The sequence below is a fragment of the Scyliorhinus torazame genome, chromosome 21, assembly GCF_047496885.1.
Source record: "Scyliorhinus torazame isolate Kashiwa2021f chromosome 21, sScyTor2.1, whole genome shotgun sequence".
Lineage (NCBI taxonomy): Eukaryota > Metazoa > Chordata > Chondrichthyes > Carcharhiniformes > Scyliorhinidae > Scyliorhinus > Scyliorhinus torazame.
The window spans coordinates 76,098,082-76,117,449 of NC_092727.1; the positions used below are offsets into that span (position 1 = coordinate 76,098,082).

General features: G+C 54.0%; 1 protein-coding gene across 1 annotated transcript in view; it reads left to right on the forward strand.

Moving 5' to 3' along the window:
• LOC140398358 (nuclear factor 7, brain-like) overlaps positions 1–19,368 on the forward strand; it is a 162,123-nt gene that overhangs the window by 17,556 nt on the left and 125,199 nt on the right. The window lies entirely within an intron of this gene.

The following is a 19,368-nucleotide window of genomic DNA, read 5'->3' on the forward strand; positions in this document are numbered from 1 at the left end:
GCCGCACACATTCGGCAGCGCCAGCCCCCCCCCCCCCCTGTCCCTGCTACGCTCCAGAAACACTCTTCACCCTCGGGGTCTTATTCGCCCACACAAAACCCATGACGCTCCTACTTACCCGTTTGAAAAAGGCCTTGGGGATCATAAGGGGAAGGCACTGGAACACAAAGAGACACCTCGGGAGGACCGTCATGTTGACCGACTGCACCCTACCCGCTAGTGAGAGTGGCAGCATATCCCATCTTTTAAAATCCTCCTCCACCTGCTCCACCAACCGCGTCAAATTGAGCTTGTGCAGGGCCCCCCAACTCCTAGCTACTTGGATCCCTAGGTACCGAAAGCTCCTTTCCGCCATCTTCAGCGGTAGCTCGTCTATCCCTCTTCCCTGGTCCCCTGAATGCACCACAAAGAGCTCACTCTTCCCTACGTTGAGTTTGTACCCCAAAAAGTCCCCAAACTCCCTTAGGATCCGAATGACCTCCGCCATCCCCTCCACTGGATCTGCCACATACAGTAACAGGTCGTCAGCATACAATGACACCCGGTGTTCCTCTCCCTCCCGGACCAGTCCCCTCCATTTCCTGGACTCCCTTAGTGCCATGGCCAGAGGCTCAATTGCCAGTGCAAACAACAAGGGGAACAGGGGGCACCCCTGCCTCGTCCCCCGGTATAGCCGAAAGTACTCCGACCTCCGCCGATTCGTAGCCACACTCACCACCGGGGCTCTATATAGCAGCCTGACCCAGCTGATGAACCCCTCCCCAAACCCAAACCTCCGCAACACTTCCCAAAGATACTCCCACTCCACCCAGTCAAAGGCCTTCTCCGCGTCCATAGCTGCCACTACCTCCGTTTCCCCCTCCACCAGGGGCATCATAATCACATTGAGGAGCCTACGCACATTTGTATTTAATTGCCTATCCTTCACAAATCCCGTCTGGTCCTCATGAATCACCCCCAGGACACAGTCCTCAATTCTCGTGGCCAGCACCTTTGCCAGCAACTTAGCATCAACATTGAGGAGCGAGATCGGTCTATACGACCCACATTGCAGTGGATCCTTGTCCCGCTTCAGGATCAAAGAAATCAGCGCCCTAGACATTGTCGGGGGCAAGGTCCCTGTGGTAGTATGTATTAGGGGTCATGTGGGACCTGTGAAGCCGAGATGCTATTGGCTGACAGATCCCGGGTCCTGGTTGGATCTGCCGACTTCTGTCTCCGCCCTGAAGGCGGAGTATAAGAACCCAAGCTTCTCCCCGCAGCTTCATTCTGTTGCTGAGCTGCTGGGGACAAGCATCGCTTAATAAAGCCTGGATCGACTTCATCACTTCTCGTCTCTCGTAAGTCATTGTGCGCTACAATTTATTAAGCGAGCTTAAAAGACTATGGAGCTCCGGATCGCCCCGGAATGCCTGCGGATCAGCCCCCATGCAGCGAACTCGGCAGCAGTATTCAAACACTGGTAAGCATGCTTTGAAGGCTACCTCTGAACGGCCCCTGGCCAGATCACAGAAGACCAGAAAATGCAGGTCCTGCATTCGAGGGTAAGCCCGGAAATTTACCCTCTCATAGAAGACACAGCGGATTTCCCGACGGCGCTCGCATTGCTGACGGGCATCTACGTTCGGCCCGTTAACCAGGTCTACGCACAACACCAACTCGCGACGAGACGGCAAAGTCCCGGAGAATCGCTAGAGGAATTCTACGCCGCGCTGCTAATTTTGGGACGGGGCTGCAGCTGCCCGCCGGTGAACGCGATCGAACACACGGACATGCTAATTCGTGATGCATTTGTGGCAGGTATGAACTCTCCCCAAATTCGCCAAAGACTTTTAGAAAGAGAATCGCTAGGACTCTCAGAGGCACGGGCCCTTGCAGCCTCCCTTGATGTGGCCTCACAAAACGCCCGCGCCTACGGCCCCGACCGCGCGGCAGCCCCTTGGGCTCCGTGGACCCCCGTCGCGACAAACTCCCCCCCCCCCTCGCAAGCTTGCGCGGTTAAAGTGCCAGACCATCCCGGGAGGGCCCGCTGCTATTTCTGCGGGCAAGCGAAACACCCCCGGCAGCGCTGCCCGGCCCGCGCAGCTATTTGTAAAAGCTGCGGCAAGAAGGGCCATTACGCGGCAGTGTGACGGTCCCGGGGGGTCGCCGCAATCCCCGGAGAAGAACAAGCCCAGCACATCGCAAACACTCCCCAACCCCCCCCAGCGCCCCATGTGCGATCCGCGGGCGCCGCCATTTTGGGTCCCGGGCACCATGAGGGGAGGATGGGCGCCGCCATCTTGTGACCCCCCAGCCACGTGCGATTCATGGGGGCGGCCATTTTGTACACCCCCGACCACGTGCGATCCATGGGGCGGCCATTTTGTCCACCCCCGGCCGCGTGCGATTCATGGACACCACCATCTTGGTTGACAACAAAGGACCCCAGCATCGACGGCTCCACGGGGTCCGAAGAAGACGCCGCGACACTACTACCACGACTGGCTTCGGTGACACTGGATCAATCGCAGCCCCGGACGCTCCAGACGATGACAACAACGGTGCTGGTCAATGGATACGAGACGCCATGCCTGATCGACTCCGGGAGCACTGAAAGTTTTATTCACCCAGACACGGTAAGACGCTGTTTTCTGACCATCCATCCAAGCACGCAAAAGATTTCCCTAGCTGCAGGATCCCATTCCGTAGAGATCAAAGGGTTCTGCATCGCAAACCTAACGGTGCAAGGGAGGGAGTTTAAGAACTACAGGCTCTACGTCCTTCCCCAACTCTGCGCGCCCACATTACTGGGATCTGATTTCCAGTGTAACGTGCAGAGCCTAACATTCCAATTCGGCGGCCCAATACCCCCACTCATTATCTGCGGCCTCGCAACTCTCAAGGTTGAACCACCGTCCTTGTTTGCAAAACTCACCCCGGATTGCAAACCCGTCGCCACTAGGAGCAGACGGTACAGCGCCCAGGACCGGATATTTATTCGGTCTGAAGTCCAGCGGTTGCTGAAGGAAGGCATAATCCAGGCCAGCAATAGTCCCTGGAGAGCCCAGGTGGTAGTAGTAAAGACCGGGGAGAAGCAAAGGATGGTCGTAGACTATAGTCAGACCATCAACAGGTAAACACAGCTATATGCATACCCTCTCCCCCGCATATCCGACATGGTCAATCAGATTGCCCAGTATAAGGTCTTCTCCACCGTGGACCTCAAGTCCGCCTACCACCAGCTCCCCATCCGCCCAGGTGACCGCAAGTACACCGCCTTCGAGGCAGACGGGCGTCTATACCACTTCCTAAGGGTCCCATTTGGCGTCACGAACGGGGTCTCGGTCTTCCAACGGGAGATGGACCGAATGGTTGACCAGCACGGGTTGCAGGCCACGTTCCCGTATCTCGACAACGTAACCATCTGCGGTAACCAACCAACGTAACCAAACACGATCAGCAAGACCACGACGGCAACCTCCAAAAGTTCCTCCAGACCGCTAACGCCCTGAACCTCACATATAATGAGGAAAAATGCGTTTTTAGCACAAACCGTTTGGCCATCCTGGGATACGTAGTGCGCAATGGAATAATAGGCCCCGACCCCGAACGCATGCGCCCTTATAGAATTCCCCCTCCCCCACTGCTCCAAAGCCCTGAAACGTTGCCTGGGTTTCTTTTCATATTACGCCCAATGGGTCCCCCAGTACACAGACAAGGCCCGCCCGCTAATACAGTCCACTACCTTCCCCCTGTCGACAGAGGCTTGCCAGGCCTTCAGCCGCATCAAAGCGGATATCGCAAAGGCCACGAAGCGCCCCATCGACGAGTCCCTCCCCTTCCAGGTCGAGAGCGACGCATCCGACGTAGCTCTGGCGGCCACCCTTAACCAAGTGGGCAGACCCGTGGCCTTTTTCTCCCGGAACCTCCACGCCTCAGAAATCCGCCACTCCTCAGTGGAAAAGGAAGCCCAAGCCATAGTGGAAGCTGTGCGACATTGGAGGCATTACCTGGCCGGCAGGAGGTTCACCCTCCTCACCGACCAACGGTCGGTAGCCTTCATGTTCGATAATGCACAGCGGGGCAAAATTAAGAATGACAAGATCTTAAGGTGGAGGATCGAGCTCTCCACCTTCAACTATGAGATCTTGTATCGTCCCGGAAAGCTGAACGAGCCGTCCGATGCCCTATCCCGCAGCACATGTGCCAACACACAAATAGACCGCCTCCAAGCCCTCCACGAGGACCTCTGCCACCCGGGGGGTCACTCGATTCTACCATTTTATAAAGTCCCGCAACCTCCCCTACTCTGTGGAGGAGGTCCATACAGTCACCAGGAACTGCCACATCTGCGCAGAGTGCAAACCGCACTTTTTCAGGCCGGATAGAGCGCACCTGATCAAGGCTTCCCGCCCCTTTGAACGCCTCAGTTTGGATTTCAAAGGGCCCCTCCCCTGCACCGACCGCAACGCATACTTCCTGAACGTGGTGGACGAGTACTCTCGTTTCCCCTTCGCCATCCCCTGCCCCGACATGACAGCGGCCACAGTCATTAAAGCCCTTGGCACCATATTCACACTGTTCGGTTGCCCCGCATATATCCATAACGACAGGGGGTCCTCCTTCATTTAAAAAAATTTTTTTTGAAAATATATTTTATTCTAAATTTTTTGGCCAAACAAAACAATACAAAGGTTTTCCTTTTTACAACAATAAAACAGTATAAATAACAGTGGCCGTTTTAACAAATAAATAAATAATATATAAACTAAATGGCAACTGCCATATCAAAAATAATAACTCTCCAAAAATAAAATCAAGCAATCCAATATACATAACCTGGTACAATTATCTATACACAAACATCCCTGAGGACCCGCCCAGGCCCTCCCCCCCCCCCGCCCCGCCCTCCCCCCTCCCCCCTGGGTTGCTGCTGCTACCTTCCCATTTCCTTTATCGTTCTGCGAGGTAGTCAATGAACAGTTGCCACCGCCTGGTGAACCCTTGAGCCGAACCCCTTAGTGCGAACTTTATCCGTTCTAGTTTTATAAACCCTGCCATGTCATTTATCCAGGTCTCCACGCCCGGGGGTTTGGCTTCCTTCCACATAAGCAATATCCTTCGCCGGGCTACTAGGGACGCAAAGGCCAAGACATCAGCCTCTTTCGCCTCCTGCACTCCCGGCTCTTCTGCAACCCCAAATATAGCCAACCCCCAGCCTGGCTCGACCCGGACCCCCACCACCTTTGAAAGCACCTTTGCCACCCCCACCCAGAACCCCTGCAGTGCCGGACATGACCAAAACATGTGGGTGTGATTTGCTGGGCTTCTCGAGCATCTCCCACACCTATCCTCTACCCCGAAAAATTTACTGAGCCTTGCTCCGGTCATATGCGCCCTGTGTAAACCTTGAATTGTATCAGGCTTAGCCTGGCGCACGAGGACGACGAGTTTACCCTACGTAGGGCATCAGCCCACAGCCCCTCCTCAATCTCTTCCCCCAGCTCTTCTTCCCATTTCCCCTTCAGCTCATCCACCATGATCTCCCCCTCGTCCCTCATTTCCCTATATATATCCGACACCCTACCATCCCCCACCCATGTCCCTGAGATCACTCTATCTTGAATCTCCTGCATCGGGAGCTGCGGGAATTCCCTCACCTGCTGCCTCGCAAAAGCCCTCAGTTGCATGTATCGAAATTCATTCCCTTGGGGCAACCCATATTTTTCCGTCAGCGCTCCCAGACTCGCAAACGTCCCATCTACGAACAGATCTCTCAGTTGCACAACCCCAGCTCTCTGCCATGCTCCAAATCCCCCATCCATTCTCCCCGGGACAAACCTATGGTTATTTCTTATCGGGGGCCGCACCGAGGCTCCCGCCCTTCCCCTATGTCGTCTCCACTGCCCCCAAATTTTTAGTGTTGCCACCACCACTGGGCTTGTGGTGTATTTCTTCGGGGAGAACGGCAACGGCGCCGTCACCATTGCTTGTAGGCTGGTTCCCTTGCAGGACGCCATCTCCAATCTCTTCCACGCCGCTCCCTCCCCTTCTCCCATCCACTTACACACCTTTGAGATATTGGCGGCCCAGTAGTATTCACTTAGGCTCGGTAGTGCCAGCCCCCCCCTATCCCTGCAACGCTGCAAGAACCCCCTCCTCACTCTCGGTGTCTTCCCGGCCCACACAAAACTCATGGCACTTTTCTCAATTCTCTTGAAAAAAGCCTTCGTGACCATCACCGGAAGGCACTGAAACACAAAGAGGAATCTCGGGAGGACTACCATTTTGACCGCCTGCACCCTACCCACCAGTGACAGGGGCACCATGTCCCATCTCTTAAAATCTTCCTCCATCTGTTCCACCAATCTTGTTAAATTAAGCCTATGGAAGGTTCCCCAACTCCTGGCTATCTGAATCCCTAAGTACCGGAAATCTCTTGTTACCTTCCTCAGCGGTAAGTCATCTATTCCCCTGCTCTGCTCCCCCGGATGCACCACAAACAACTCACTCTTACCCATATTCAATTTGTACCCCGAAAATTCCCCAAACTCCCTGAGTGTCTGCATTATCTCAGGCATCCCCTCCACTGGGTCCGCAACATACAGCAATAAATCATCTGCATACAAGGATACCCGGTGTTCTTCTCCTCCCCTGAGTACTCTCCTCCACTTCCTGGAGCCCCTCAGTGCTATGGCCAGGGGCTCAATCGCCAATGCAAACAATAACAGAGACAGGGGACACCCCTGCCTCGTCCCTCTATGAAGACGGAGGTAATCAGACCTCTGTCTGTTCGTGACCACGCTCGCCACCGGGCCCTATACAGCAGCTGTACCCATCCGATATGCCCTTCTCCAAAACCAAATCTCCTCAGCACCTCCCACAGATATTCCCACTCCACTCTGTCGAATGCTTTCTCGGCGTCCATCGCCACCACTATCTCTGCCTCCCCCTCTGGTGGGGGCATCATCATTACCCCTAGCAACCTCCGTATGTTTGTGTTCAGCTGTCTCCCCTTAACGAACCCAATTTGATCCTCGTGGACCACCCCGGGACACAGTCCTCTATCCTCGTCGCCATCACCTTGGCCAGGAGCTTAGCATCTACATTTAAAAGGGAAATGGGCCTGTAGGACCCACACTGCAGCGGGTCTTTTTCCTTCTTCAAAAGGAGCGATATCGTTGCCTCCGACATAGTCGGGGGCAGCTGCCCCCTTTCCCTAGCCTCATTAAAGGTTCTCGTCAAAAGTGGGGCCAGTAAGTCCATATACTTCCGATAAAATTCCACCGGGAATCCATCCGGTCCCGGGGCCTTCCCCGCCTGCATGCTCCCAATCCCTTTTACCACCTCCTCCATCTCAATCTGTGCTCCCAGTCCCGCCCTCTCCTGCTCCTCCACCTTAGGGAATTCCAGCTGATCCAAGAAACACATCATTCCCTTCTTCCCTTCCGAGGGCTGAGCCTTATATAACCTCTCATAAAATGCCTTCACTCTCTCCGCTCCCCGTTCCATCTCTCCCTCCTCATCTCTCACCCCACCTATCTCCCTCGCTGCTCCCCTCTTCCTCAATTGGTGGGCCAGTAGCCGACTCGCCTTCTCTCCATACTCATACTGTACACCCTGTGCCCTCCTCCACTGTGCCTCTGCCTTACCCGTGGTCAGCAGGTCAAATTCCACATGTAGTCTTTCCCTTTCCCTGTACAGTCCCTCCTCCGGTGCCTCCGCATATTGCCTGTCCACCCTCAAAAGTTCTTTCAGCAATCGCTCCCTTTCTTTACCCTCTTGCTTCCCTTTATGTGCCCTTATGGATATCAGTTCCCCTCTAACCACCGCCTTCAACGCCTCCCAGACCACTCCCACCTGAACCTCTCCGTTGTCATTAAGCTCCAAGTACCTTTCGATACACCCCCTCACCCTTAGACATACCCCCTCATCCGCCAATAAGCCCATATCCATTCTCCAGAGTGGGTGCTGTTCTTTTTCCTCTCCTACCTCCAGGTCTGGAATGCGGAATATTTGGCTCAAACAGGAATGCGGAATATTTGGCTAATGGTAAAGTTCTTGAAAGTGTGGCTGAGCAGAGGGATCTAGGTGTCCATGTACATAGATCCCTGAAAGTTGCCACCCAGGTTGATAGGGTTGTGAAGAAGGCCTATGGAGTGTTGGCCTTTATTGGTAGAGGGATTGAGTTCCGGAGTCGGGAGGTCATGTTGCAGCTGTACAGAACTCTGGTCCGGCCGCATTTGGAGTATTGCGTACAGTTCTGGTCACCGCATTATAGGAAGGACGTGGAGGCTTTGGAGCGGGTGCAGAGGAGATTTACCAGGATGTTGCCTGGTATGGAGGGAAAATCTTATGAGGAAAGGCTGACAGACTTGAGGTTGTTTTCGTTGGAGAGAAGAAGGTTAAGAGGAGACTTAATAGAGGCATACAAAATGATCAGGGGGTTGGATAGGGTGGACAGTGAGAGCCTTCTCCCGCGGATGGATATGGCTGGCACGAGGGGACATAACTTTAAACTGAGGGGTAATAGATATAGGACAGAGGTCAGAGGTAGGTTCTTTACGCAAAGAGTAGTGAGGCCGTGGAATGCCCTACCTGCTACAGTAGTGAACTCGCCAACATTGAGGGCATTTAAAAGTTTATTGGATAAACATATGGATGATAATGGCATAGTGTAGGTTAGATGGCTTTTGTTTCGGTGCAACATCGTGGGCCGAAGGGCCTGTACTGCGCTGTATTGTTCTATGTTCTATGTTCTATGTCTACCCAATGTGGAGCGTGGTCTGAAATAGCTATGGCCGTATATTCCGTCCCTGTCACCTTCGGAATCAGTGCCCTTCCCAAGACAAAAAAGTCTATCCGTGAGTATACTTTGTGAACATGGGAGAAAAATGAGAACTCCTTACTCCTCGGCCTACTAAATCTCCAGGGGTCTACCCCTCCCATCTGCTCCATGAAGTCCTTGAGCACCCTGGCCGCTGCCGGCCTCCTCCGGTCCTGGACCTCGACCGGTCCAGCCCTGGATCAAGCACCGTATTGAAGTCTTCCCCCATTACCAACTTTCCCGCCTCCAGGTCCGGGATACGTCCCAACATACACCTCATAAAATTAGCATCATCCCAGTTCGGGGCGTATGCGTTCACCAGAACCACCGCCTCCCCTTGAAATCTGCCACTCACCATCACATATCTACCCCCACTATCCGCCACTATGGTCTTTGCCTCAAACAGTACCCGTTTCCCCATTAAAATAGCCACCCCCCTGTTCTTCGCATCTAAACCCGAATGAAACACCTACCCCACCCATCCTTTACGTAGTCTGACCTGGTCTATCAGTTTCAGATGCATCTCCTGCAACATAACCACATCTGCCTTTAATTTCTTTAGGTGTGCGAGTACCCGTGCCCTTTTAATCGGCCCGTTCAGCCCTCTCACGTTCCACGTGATCAGCCGGGTTGGGGGGCTCTTTACCCACCCCCCTTGTCGACTAGCCATCCCCTTTTTTAACCCAGCTCCTCACCAGGTTCCCACATACCCGTGTATCCCCCCGACGGCGCCCTCCCGCCTCGACCACCCCATCCCATAACAGCTCCCCCTTCTCCTTAGCAGCAGCAACACAGTTAACCCCCCTCCCCCCCCTCCGCTAGATCCCCCTCTAGCGTAGTTGCACCCCCCATGTTGCTCCCAGAAGTCAGCGAACTCTGGCTGACCTCGGCTTCCCCCTTGTCCTCAGCCCCCACTGTGCGAGGCCCCCTCCTTCCTGCGTCCCTGTTCCCGCCATAATTACCATAGCGCGGGAACAAAGCCCGCGTTTCCCACTCGGCCCCGCCCCTAATGGCCGGCGCCCACAGTTCCTCACACTCCCCCCCCCCCCCCCCAACATGGGGAAGAGAGAAAAGTTACAGGATCGCAAGATTAACAAATTGAAAAATCATCTCCCCCCCCTTTTTCCTCACCCCACATAATCATCCCACCACTTTGTCCCAAAAGTTCTTTCTCTCGCCAGACTATTCCAGCTTCTCATCCACAATGAATGTCCCGCCTCTTCTGCCGTCTCAAAGTAGTGGTGCTTCCCTTGGTGTGTGACCCACAATCTCACCGGTTGCAACATTCCAAACTGGATCTTCTTTTTGTGAAGCACCACCTTAGCCCGATTAAAACTTGCCCTCCTTCTCGCCACCTCCGCACTCCAATCCTGGTATACGCGGATCACCGCGTTCTCCCACCTACAGCTCCAAGTTTTCTTCGCCCATCTGAGGGCCGTCTCTCTGTCATTGTAGCGGAGAAACCTCACCACTATAGCTCGAGGTATTTCTCCAGCCTTCGGTCTTCGCGCCAAAACTCGATAAGCTCCCTCCACCTCCAAAGGGCCCGTCGGGGCCTCCGATCCCATGAGTGAGTGAAGCATCGTGCTCACATATGTCCCGACGTCTGCCCCTTCTGCGCCTTCGGGAAGACCCAGAACTCTTAAATTCTTCCTCCTCGAATTATTCTCCAGTTCTTCCAGCCTTTCCACACACCTTTTGTGCTGTGCCTCGTTCGCCTCTGTCCTCACCACCAGGCCCTGTATTTCGTCTTCATTTTCAGCAGCCTTTGCCTTCACGACCCGGAGCTCCAGCTCTTGGGTCTTCTGCTCCTCCTTTAGCCCTTCAATCGCCTGTAATATCGTGGCCAACAGCTCCTTCTTCAACTCCTTTTTCAGCTCTTCCACACAGCGCCGCAGGAACTCTTGTTGGTCCGGGCCCCATAACAAACGGCCACCTTCCGACGCCATCTTGCTTTGAGCTTCCCTTCCTTGCCGCTGCTCCAGAGGATCCTCCGCAATCCGGCCGCTATCCTCTCCCTTATCCATGCGTGTCCGGGGGGATTCCCTTCTGGTTTACCGCACAGTGTTTTTGGCCATTTAAATTGCCGTTGGGGCTCCTATTAAGAGCCCAAAAGTCCGTTCCAACGGGAGCTGCCGAAACGTGCGACTTAGCTGGTCATCGCCGCACCCGGACGGGGTCCTCCTTCATGAGTTACGAGCTGCGCCAGTTCCTGCTCAGCAAGGGCATAGCCTCGAGCAGGACGACCAGCTACAACCCCCGGGGGAACGGGCAAGTAGAGAGGGAGAACGGCACGGCCTGGAAAACCGTCCTACTGGCCCTACGGTCCAGAGATCTCCCAGTTTCCCGGTGGCAGGAGGTCCTCCCGGACGCTCTCCACTCCATCCGGTCGCTGCTGTGTACCACCACTAACCAAACGCCCCATGAGCGCCTCCTTGTCTTCCCCAGGAAGTCCTCCTCCGGAACGTCGCTGCCGACCTGGCTGGCGGCCCCAGGACCCATCTTTCTCCGGAAACATGTGCGGGCGCACAAATCGGACCCGTTGGTCAAGAGGGTTCACCTTCTCCACACGAACCCGCAGTACCCCGACTGCCGACAGGACACAGTCTCCCTGAGGGACCTGGCGCCCGCTGGCAACACACACACACCCCCGACACCGATCATCCCCTCCCTGCCACTGGCGCATCCCGCGACCGCCCCCTTCCCGGGGGGATCGGTCCTCCTCCCGTGCCCGCCCAGGAGTAAAACAGGAACAAACACCGAAACGCTCCCGGAGACGACAACGCCCGAGCAAGCACCTGCACCACCACCGGGGCTGAGGCGATCGACGAGGAAGACAAGACCGCCCGTTCGCCTCGTGGAATCCGCGTGACACCAAGAATGTTGTTGTAACAAAAAAACAAAAATTTTTGCTCATATTGTAAAAAGTTCTCACAAACTTGTACATAGCCCAGTGTAGGGCTAAAGCTGTAGTAACACTGTCCGAAATTTGTTCCAGGGCCAGCCTTGTAAACCCCTACCACCATGCGAACCACCACCCCGCCGGGTTCCTTTTTAACAAGCGGTGAATGTGGTGGTATGTATTAGGGGTCATGTGGGACTGTGAAGCCGAGATGCTATTGGCTGACAGATCCCGGGTCCTGGTTGGGTCTGCCGACTTCTGGCTCCGCCCTGAAGGCGGAGTATAAGAACCCGAGCTTCTCCCCGCAGTTTCATTCTGTTGCTGAGCTGCTGGGGACAAGCATCGCTTAATAAAGCCTGGATCGACTTCATCACTTCTCGTCTCTCGTAAGTCATTGTGCGCTACAGTCCCCTCCTCCCTCGCCTTATTGAAAGTCCTCACTAGCAACGGGCCCAGCAGGTCAACGTATTTCCTGTAGAATTCAACCGGGAACCCATCCGGCCCCGGGGCCTTCCCCGCCTGCATGCTCCCCAATACTTTAACCAGCTCCTCCAGCCCAATCGGCGCCCCCAAGCAAGCCACCTCCTCCTGCTCCACCCTCGGGAACCTCAGCTGATCTAAGAATCGTCGCATCCCCTCCTCCCCCGCTGGGGGCGCAGACCTGTACAAATCCCCATAGAAGTCGCTAAATACCTCGTTTATTCTCACCGCACTCCGCACCGTATTCCCCCCTCTATCCTTAACTCCACCAATCTCCCTCGCTGCCTCCCTCTTACGAAGCTGGCGTGCCAGCATCCGACTCGCCTTCTCCCCTACTCATACGTCGCCCCCTGCGCTTTCCTCCACTGTGCCTCTGCTTTCCCTGTGGTCAACAGTTCGAACTCCATCTGGAGGTTCCGTCGCTCCCTGAGTAGCCCCTCCTCAGGGGCCTCTGCATACCTCCTGTCCACCCTTAAAATCTCCCCCACCAACCTCTCCCTCTCCCTCCCCTCTCTCTTCTCCTTGTGGGCCCTAATGGAGATTAGCTCTCCCCTGACCACCACCTTCAGCGCCTCCCAGACTACCCCCACCTGCACTTCCCCATTGTCGTTGGCCTCCAAATATCTTTCAATGCACCCCTGCACCCGCCCGCACACCTCCTCATCCGCCAATAGTCCCACATCAAGGCGCCACAGCGGGCGCTGGTCCCTCTCCTACCCCAACTCCAGCTCCACCCAATGCGGGCCGTGGTCCGAGATGGCTATGGCCGAATATTCCGTTCCCTCCACTTTCAGGATTAGCGCCCTACTGAAAATGAAAAAATCTATCCAGGAGTAGGCTCTATGGACGTGGGAAAAGAAGGAAAATTCCCTGGCCAGCAGCCTGACAAACCTCCATGGATCCACTCCCCTCATCTGGTCCATAAACCCCCTGAGCACCTTGGCCGCAGCCGGCCTCAGTCTGGAACGGTCCAGTGCTGGGTCCAGCACCGTGTTGAAGTCCCCTCCCATTATCAAGCTTCCTACCTCCAGATCCGGAATCCGACCCAGCATGCGTTTCATAAATCCGGCATCATCCCAATTCGGGGCATATACGTTAACCAGCACCCCCTGCAACCTACCGCTCACCATCACATATCGACCTCCATTATCCACTACAATATTCATTGCCTCAAACGACAGCCGCTTCCCCACCAGTATTGCAACCCCTCTGTTCTTCGCATCCAGCCCTGAATGGAATACCTGTCCTACCCATCCCTTTCTCAGCCTAACCTGATCTGCCACCTTCAAATGTGTCTCCCGGAGCATAACCACGTCTGCCTTCAGCCCCTTTAAGTGCACGAACACCCGGGCACTCTTAACCGGCCCGTTCAGGCTCCTCACATTCCAAGTTATCAGCCGGATTGGGGGGTTACTCACCCCCCACCCCCACCCCCCCCCCTGCCGACTAGCCATCTCCTTATCTAGGCCAGCCACGTGCCCGCGCCACCCGCACCCTCCAGTCCCCCAGGCGGCGGACCCCCGCCCCGACCACCTCTCCTACTTCCAGCTCCCCTTTGGCCAATGCAGCAGCAACCCTGTTCCACACCTCCCCCTCCCCCTCCCCCCGCTAGATCCACATCTAGCCATTTTGCTCACCCCATGACACTCCCGTAAGTCAGCTGACTCCTGCTGACCCCGGCCTCTCCCGCCATTCCATCGACCCCCCAGTGTGAGAATCCCCCCTCTCCTTGGCAGTCAGTGTGCGCTCCTCTCCAGCACCGCCCTTCCCCCCCCCCTGCCCCACCCCCATCCTTCCCTAACGCGGGAAAAAGCCTGCGCTTTCCTGAGCTGGCCCCGCCCCCGCTGGCTCAGCTCCTTTTTGCGGCCTTACCCCAACTTCCCATCCCCGGGCCTCCACTCCCACTCTTCCTCCATGGGAACCTGCCCCTCCAACACCGACGCCCACACTCTCCCACAGCCCCCACATCAAATCCATTCACCCATCCCCACCCAGCACTCAAACCAAAAGAACATTCCCCAAACGTAATAAACACAGTGAACACAGTAAACATCCCCCCACGACAAACCCTCAATTTGAGTCCAACTTTTCAGTCTGTATCAAGTTCCATGCCTCATCGGGCGTTTCAAAATAGTGGTGCCGATCTTGGAACGTGACCCACAATCGCGCTGGCTGCAGCATACCGAACTTCACCCCCTTTCGATGGAGCACCGCCTTAGCCCGATTGAAACCAGCTCTCTTCTTAGCCACCTCCGCACTCCAATCCTGGTAAATTCGGATCTCCGTGTTCTCCCACCTGCCGCTCCGCTCTTTTTTGGCCGATCTCAGGACACACTCTCTGTCCATAAAGCGGTGGAACCTCACCACTACAGCCCTTGGTGGCTCGTTGGCTTTGGGTCTCCTTGCCAGGACCCGATGAGCCCCATCCAGCTCCAGGGGCCTCGGGAAAGCTCCCGCGCCCATCAGCGAATTGAGCATCGTGCTCATATATGCTTCGGCATCGGGCCCCTCCACTCCTTCAGGGAGACCCAGAATACGAAGATTCTTCCTCCTCAACCTATTCTCCAGGTCCTCGAAATTTTCCGCCCACCTCTTGTGCAGCGCCTCATACGCTTCCATCTTCACCGACAGGCCCAAATTCTCATCCTCGTTCTCCGAGGCATTTTGCCGCACTCCTGGATCGCCGCCCCTTGGGCCTTCTGGATCTCCACAAGCTTCTCAATCGCCGCCTTCATTGGCGCCAGCATTTCTGTCTTCAGCTCCTCAAAGCAGCATTTAAGAAACTCCTGCTGGTCCTGCGACCACTGCGCTCATGCTGCTTGGTCTCCACCCGCCGCCATCTTGCTTTTCCTCCCTCGCACTTTTCGCTGCCCCAAGATCACTTTTTTAACAGCTCCACTCCTGGTCCAATCCATATAATGTCGGGGGGACATTGCTGTCACCTTCCCACACTGGAAGCCATCAAACAATTGCCATTGGGGCCCCTCTGGAGAGCCCAAAAGTCCATTCCTGGCGAGAACTGCCGAACGTGCGACCTACCTAAGCATAGCCGCAACCGGAAGTCAGATCTTGGGGTTCATATCCACAGATCCCTGAAGGTTGCCACTCACGTGGATAGAGCCCTGAAGAAGGCTTATAGTGCATTAGCGTTTATTAACAGGGGGCTTGAGTTTAAGAGCCGTGGGGTTATGCTGCATGACCCTGGTGAGACCACATTTGGAGTATTGTGTGCAGTTCTGGTCACCTCACTATAGGAGGGATGTGGAAGCATTGGAATGGGTGCAAAGGAGTTTTACCAGGATGCTGCCTGGTTTGCAGGATAGGTCTTATGAGGAAAGGTTGAGGGAGCTCGGGCTTTTCTCTTTGGAGCGGAAGAGGATGAGAGGCGACTTAATAGAAGTTTATAAGATGATGATGGGGATAGATAGAGTGGACGTTCAGAGACTATTTCCTCGGGTGGATGTAGCTGTTGCAAAGAGGCATAACATAACTTCAGGGTGGGAGATATAGGAGGGATGTCCGAGGTAGGTTCTTTACTCAAAGAGTGGTTAGGGTGTGGAATGGACTGCCTGCTGTGATAGTGGAGTCGGACACTTTAGGAACTTTCAAGCGGTTATTGGATAGGCACATGGAGCACACCAGAATGAGAGGGAATGGGATAGCTTGATCTTGGTTTCGGACAAAGCTCGGCACAACATCGAGGGCCGAAGGGCCTGTTCTGTGCTGTACTGTTCTATGTTCTATGTTCTAAACTGAGAAACAGCAGAAGTAAGAGTAAGCCAGGTGTCATTACAATAAAGTGTAGCCACCTAAATTGGCCAACTCCCGATTTAAAATGGCGAACGGCAAAGGCTGATGGGAAAGTCAGCCAACATAGACAGAAACCAGCAGCTGCAGGTTTGCTGTGTATTTACCTCTGCAAAGGCCAGACAACATCGCTACCAGCGACCATCAGCATAACAAAGTAGCAGCCATCTGCATACTGATGAGCAATCCCCGGGAACAATAAGTAACATTTTGGACACACAAAGCAAAGCCAGACTCCTCGGCGCCAGCAGGAGCCAACACAAAGGAGGTGAACGAGCACCTCAAGACCACCCATCGATCAGGGAACCGCTCCAGTATTGGAGAAATCGAACCAAGCGATTGAGACAAAGTCCAATCACTTGGGACCAGGTACAGGGTCCGCCCCGAAAGGCGGGAAGCCCCTGGGGACTATACGAGTTAAGCCCCAAGTTCAAATCGGTCTCTCTTCACCTCTTCGTCCTGCCCGGGTCACCCAGCAACACGAACCAACGTTGACCGTGACCGGTGCAGTGACCACCGAACAAAGTAAGTCTTAATTCAACGCTCGCTACGAGATAGGCGCTCCTAGCTACCAATCCATATCAACTTCGAATCCTGCAGACTCAGAACCCAGACGAAAGGCCATTTGTTCCCCTGACCTGGTGGGCCAGTCCGAAGTTAAGTATAGGCCTGTTAGTTGTAGAAGTAGCTTAGACGTAGAATTTGTGCATGAGTAGCGATTACTGTGCATAATAAATGTGCTTTGATTTGAATCTTACTAATCGGTGTATCGGGTTATTGATCATTACTCGGACTTGAACCTCGTGGCGGTATCATAAAGATACCTGGCGACTCGAGAGCAACGGTAATAAAACAGAGCAATTGAACCAAGGAGAAAGTTAGCAACAAAAGTAATATAAGTGAACAAAGTGGAGGAAGGGAAGTAAAGTTAGCAAATGGGAGGTAAGTAAATAGTTTTATATAGCTTAGGTTTTGTTAATAGAATGTAAATAAGGGGCTTAAGGGAAGTCATGGAAGGAGAACTTGTTCTTTTGATATGCACCTCCTGTACTCTGTGCTAAATCATGGAAGCTTCAGTTGTCTCTGGTGATCACGTATGCAGGATGTATGTCCAATTGCAGCCACTGGCTAATCGCATTTCGGAGCTGGAGCTGAGGCTGAATTCTCTGTGGAGCAGATCATGTTGGATGGATCTCATGAGGCATGGCGAACTGGGTAGATCCCTGGAGCGGGGTCTCCTGGCTTTCATCGGCCACGCTGCGCCGTGACGAGCTGCTTTTCCGGTGCAGCGTGGCCATTGGATCGCATCCATAAAATCATACAGCACAGAAAAGGCCCTTCGGCCCATCGCGTCTGTGCCGGTCAAATGCAACCACCTAACCGTTCTAATCCCATTTTCCAGCCTACAGCCTTGTATGACCTGCGATCGCAAGTGCACAACTAAATACTTCTTAAATGTTATGAGGGTCTCTGCCTACACCCCTCTTCAGGCAGAAAATTCCAAACTTCCAGCACCCTCTGGATAAAAAAGTTTTCCCTCAGATCCCCTCTAAACTTTCTGCTTCTCTCCTTAAATCTATGCCCCCTTGTCATTGACCCCCTCCACCAAGGGGAAAGTGTTGCTTCTATCTCATCTCTATGCCCCATATAATTTTATACATCTGAGTCATGACCCCCTCAGTCTTCTTTGCTCCAAGGAAAACAATCCAAGTCTATCCAATCTTCCTTCATAACTAAAACTCTCCATCCCAGGCAACATCCAGGTAAATCTCCTCTGAACCCTTTCCAGTGCTATCGCATCCTTCCTTTAATGTGGCTTCCAGAATTGCACACAATACTCTCGCTGTGACCCAACCAACATTTTATGCAGTTCCAGCATAACCTCCCGTTCTTAAACTCAATGCCTCGGTTAATAAAGGCAGATATACCATATGCTTTCTTAGCCACTGTATCCATCTGCCCTGTTACCTTAAGGGACTGGTGTACATGCACACCAAGGTCCCTCTGATCCTCGATGCTTCCCGCTGTTTATCATGTATTCTGTTGCCTTCTTTGTTCTGCCCAAATTCATCACCTCATAATTATCCGGATTGAATTCCATGTTCCACTGACCAGCCCATCTCACCAGCCCATCTATTTTCTCTTAATCGAAGGCTATCCTCCTCACTTTTTACCACTCCACCAATTTTCGTATCATCCACAAACTTGCCGATCAACCCGCCTACATTCAAAGCTAAATCATTTTGTATAAACGACAAACAGCAAGGGACTCCACTGGACATAGACATCCAGTCAGAAAAACATCCCTCAAACATCACTCTTTGCTTCCTGCCACTTAGGCTATTGTGGATCCAATGTGCCAAATTTCCTTGGATCCTATGACCTCTTACCTTCCCCATCAGATTTCCATGTGGAACCTTATCAAAAGCCTTGCTGATGTCCAAGTAGGCTACATCAAATGCACTTCCCTCATCTACACACCTGGTCACCACTTTGAAAATCTCAGTGAAGTTGGTCAGACATAACCACCCTTAACAAAACCATGCTGGCTGTTCTTGATTAATCTCAGTCTCTCCAAATGTAGATTGATTCTGACTCTCAAAATTGCTTCCAATAGTTTCCCCACCACTGAGGTTCGACTGACTGTCCTGTAGTTCTCCCTTCTCGAATAATGGTACCTCATTGGCTATCCTCCAGTCCTGTGGCACCTCTCCTGTGATCAGAGAGGAATTGAAATAGCACCCTTGTTATTACTCAGCTCACAAAGGACTCCTGCACTACCTGCCTTCCTTTATTCTACCTGGTGGCTACCCATGCCCTTTCTGCCTGTTCAATCCTCACAGACACTTGCCTTTATTAGCCGAGGCACTGCCAAGGCAATTTTTTTGCATGTGTGATTGGACCGAATGCCCGGTGTTGCTGTTGGGGGGATTGGGGGGGGGGCAATGTGGGAGGCAGGTATAGGGTTAGGGCTGGGGGATTGGAGGTCGGGGTTTGGGGGCCTCGGAGATCTCGCACTGCACTTGAGATTTCCGGCGAGCAGCGTTCCCCACTGTACAAAACGGGGCTCTGTGTGGCCTCGGCCATGCATTCCCCATTCAGGCCCCTTATTCAATGAGAGTCAGACTGCGAGTGCCGGGAAACACACGGCCAAACGCGCTCACTCGGGTACTTTGTTCCCTTTTGGGAGAAATGTGCCCTATGACTCTGACTCCATGACAGAGGGTGGTGGGGGGGGTGGGGGGGGGTGGGGGGGGGGGGTGTGGGGGGGGGGGGTGGGGGGGGGTGGGGGGGGTGGGGGGGGTGGGGGGGAGGGATGGGGGGGGTGGGGGGGGGAGAGATCATTCGGAGGTACCTTTGGGCAGGGGCT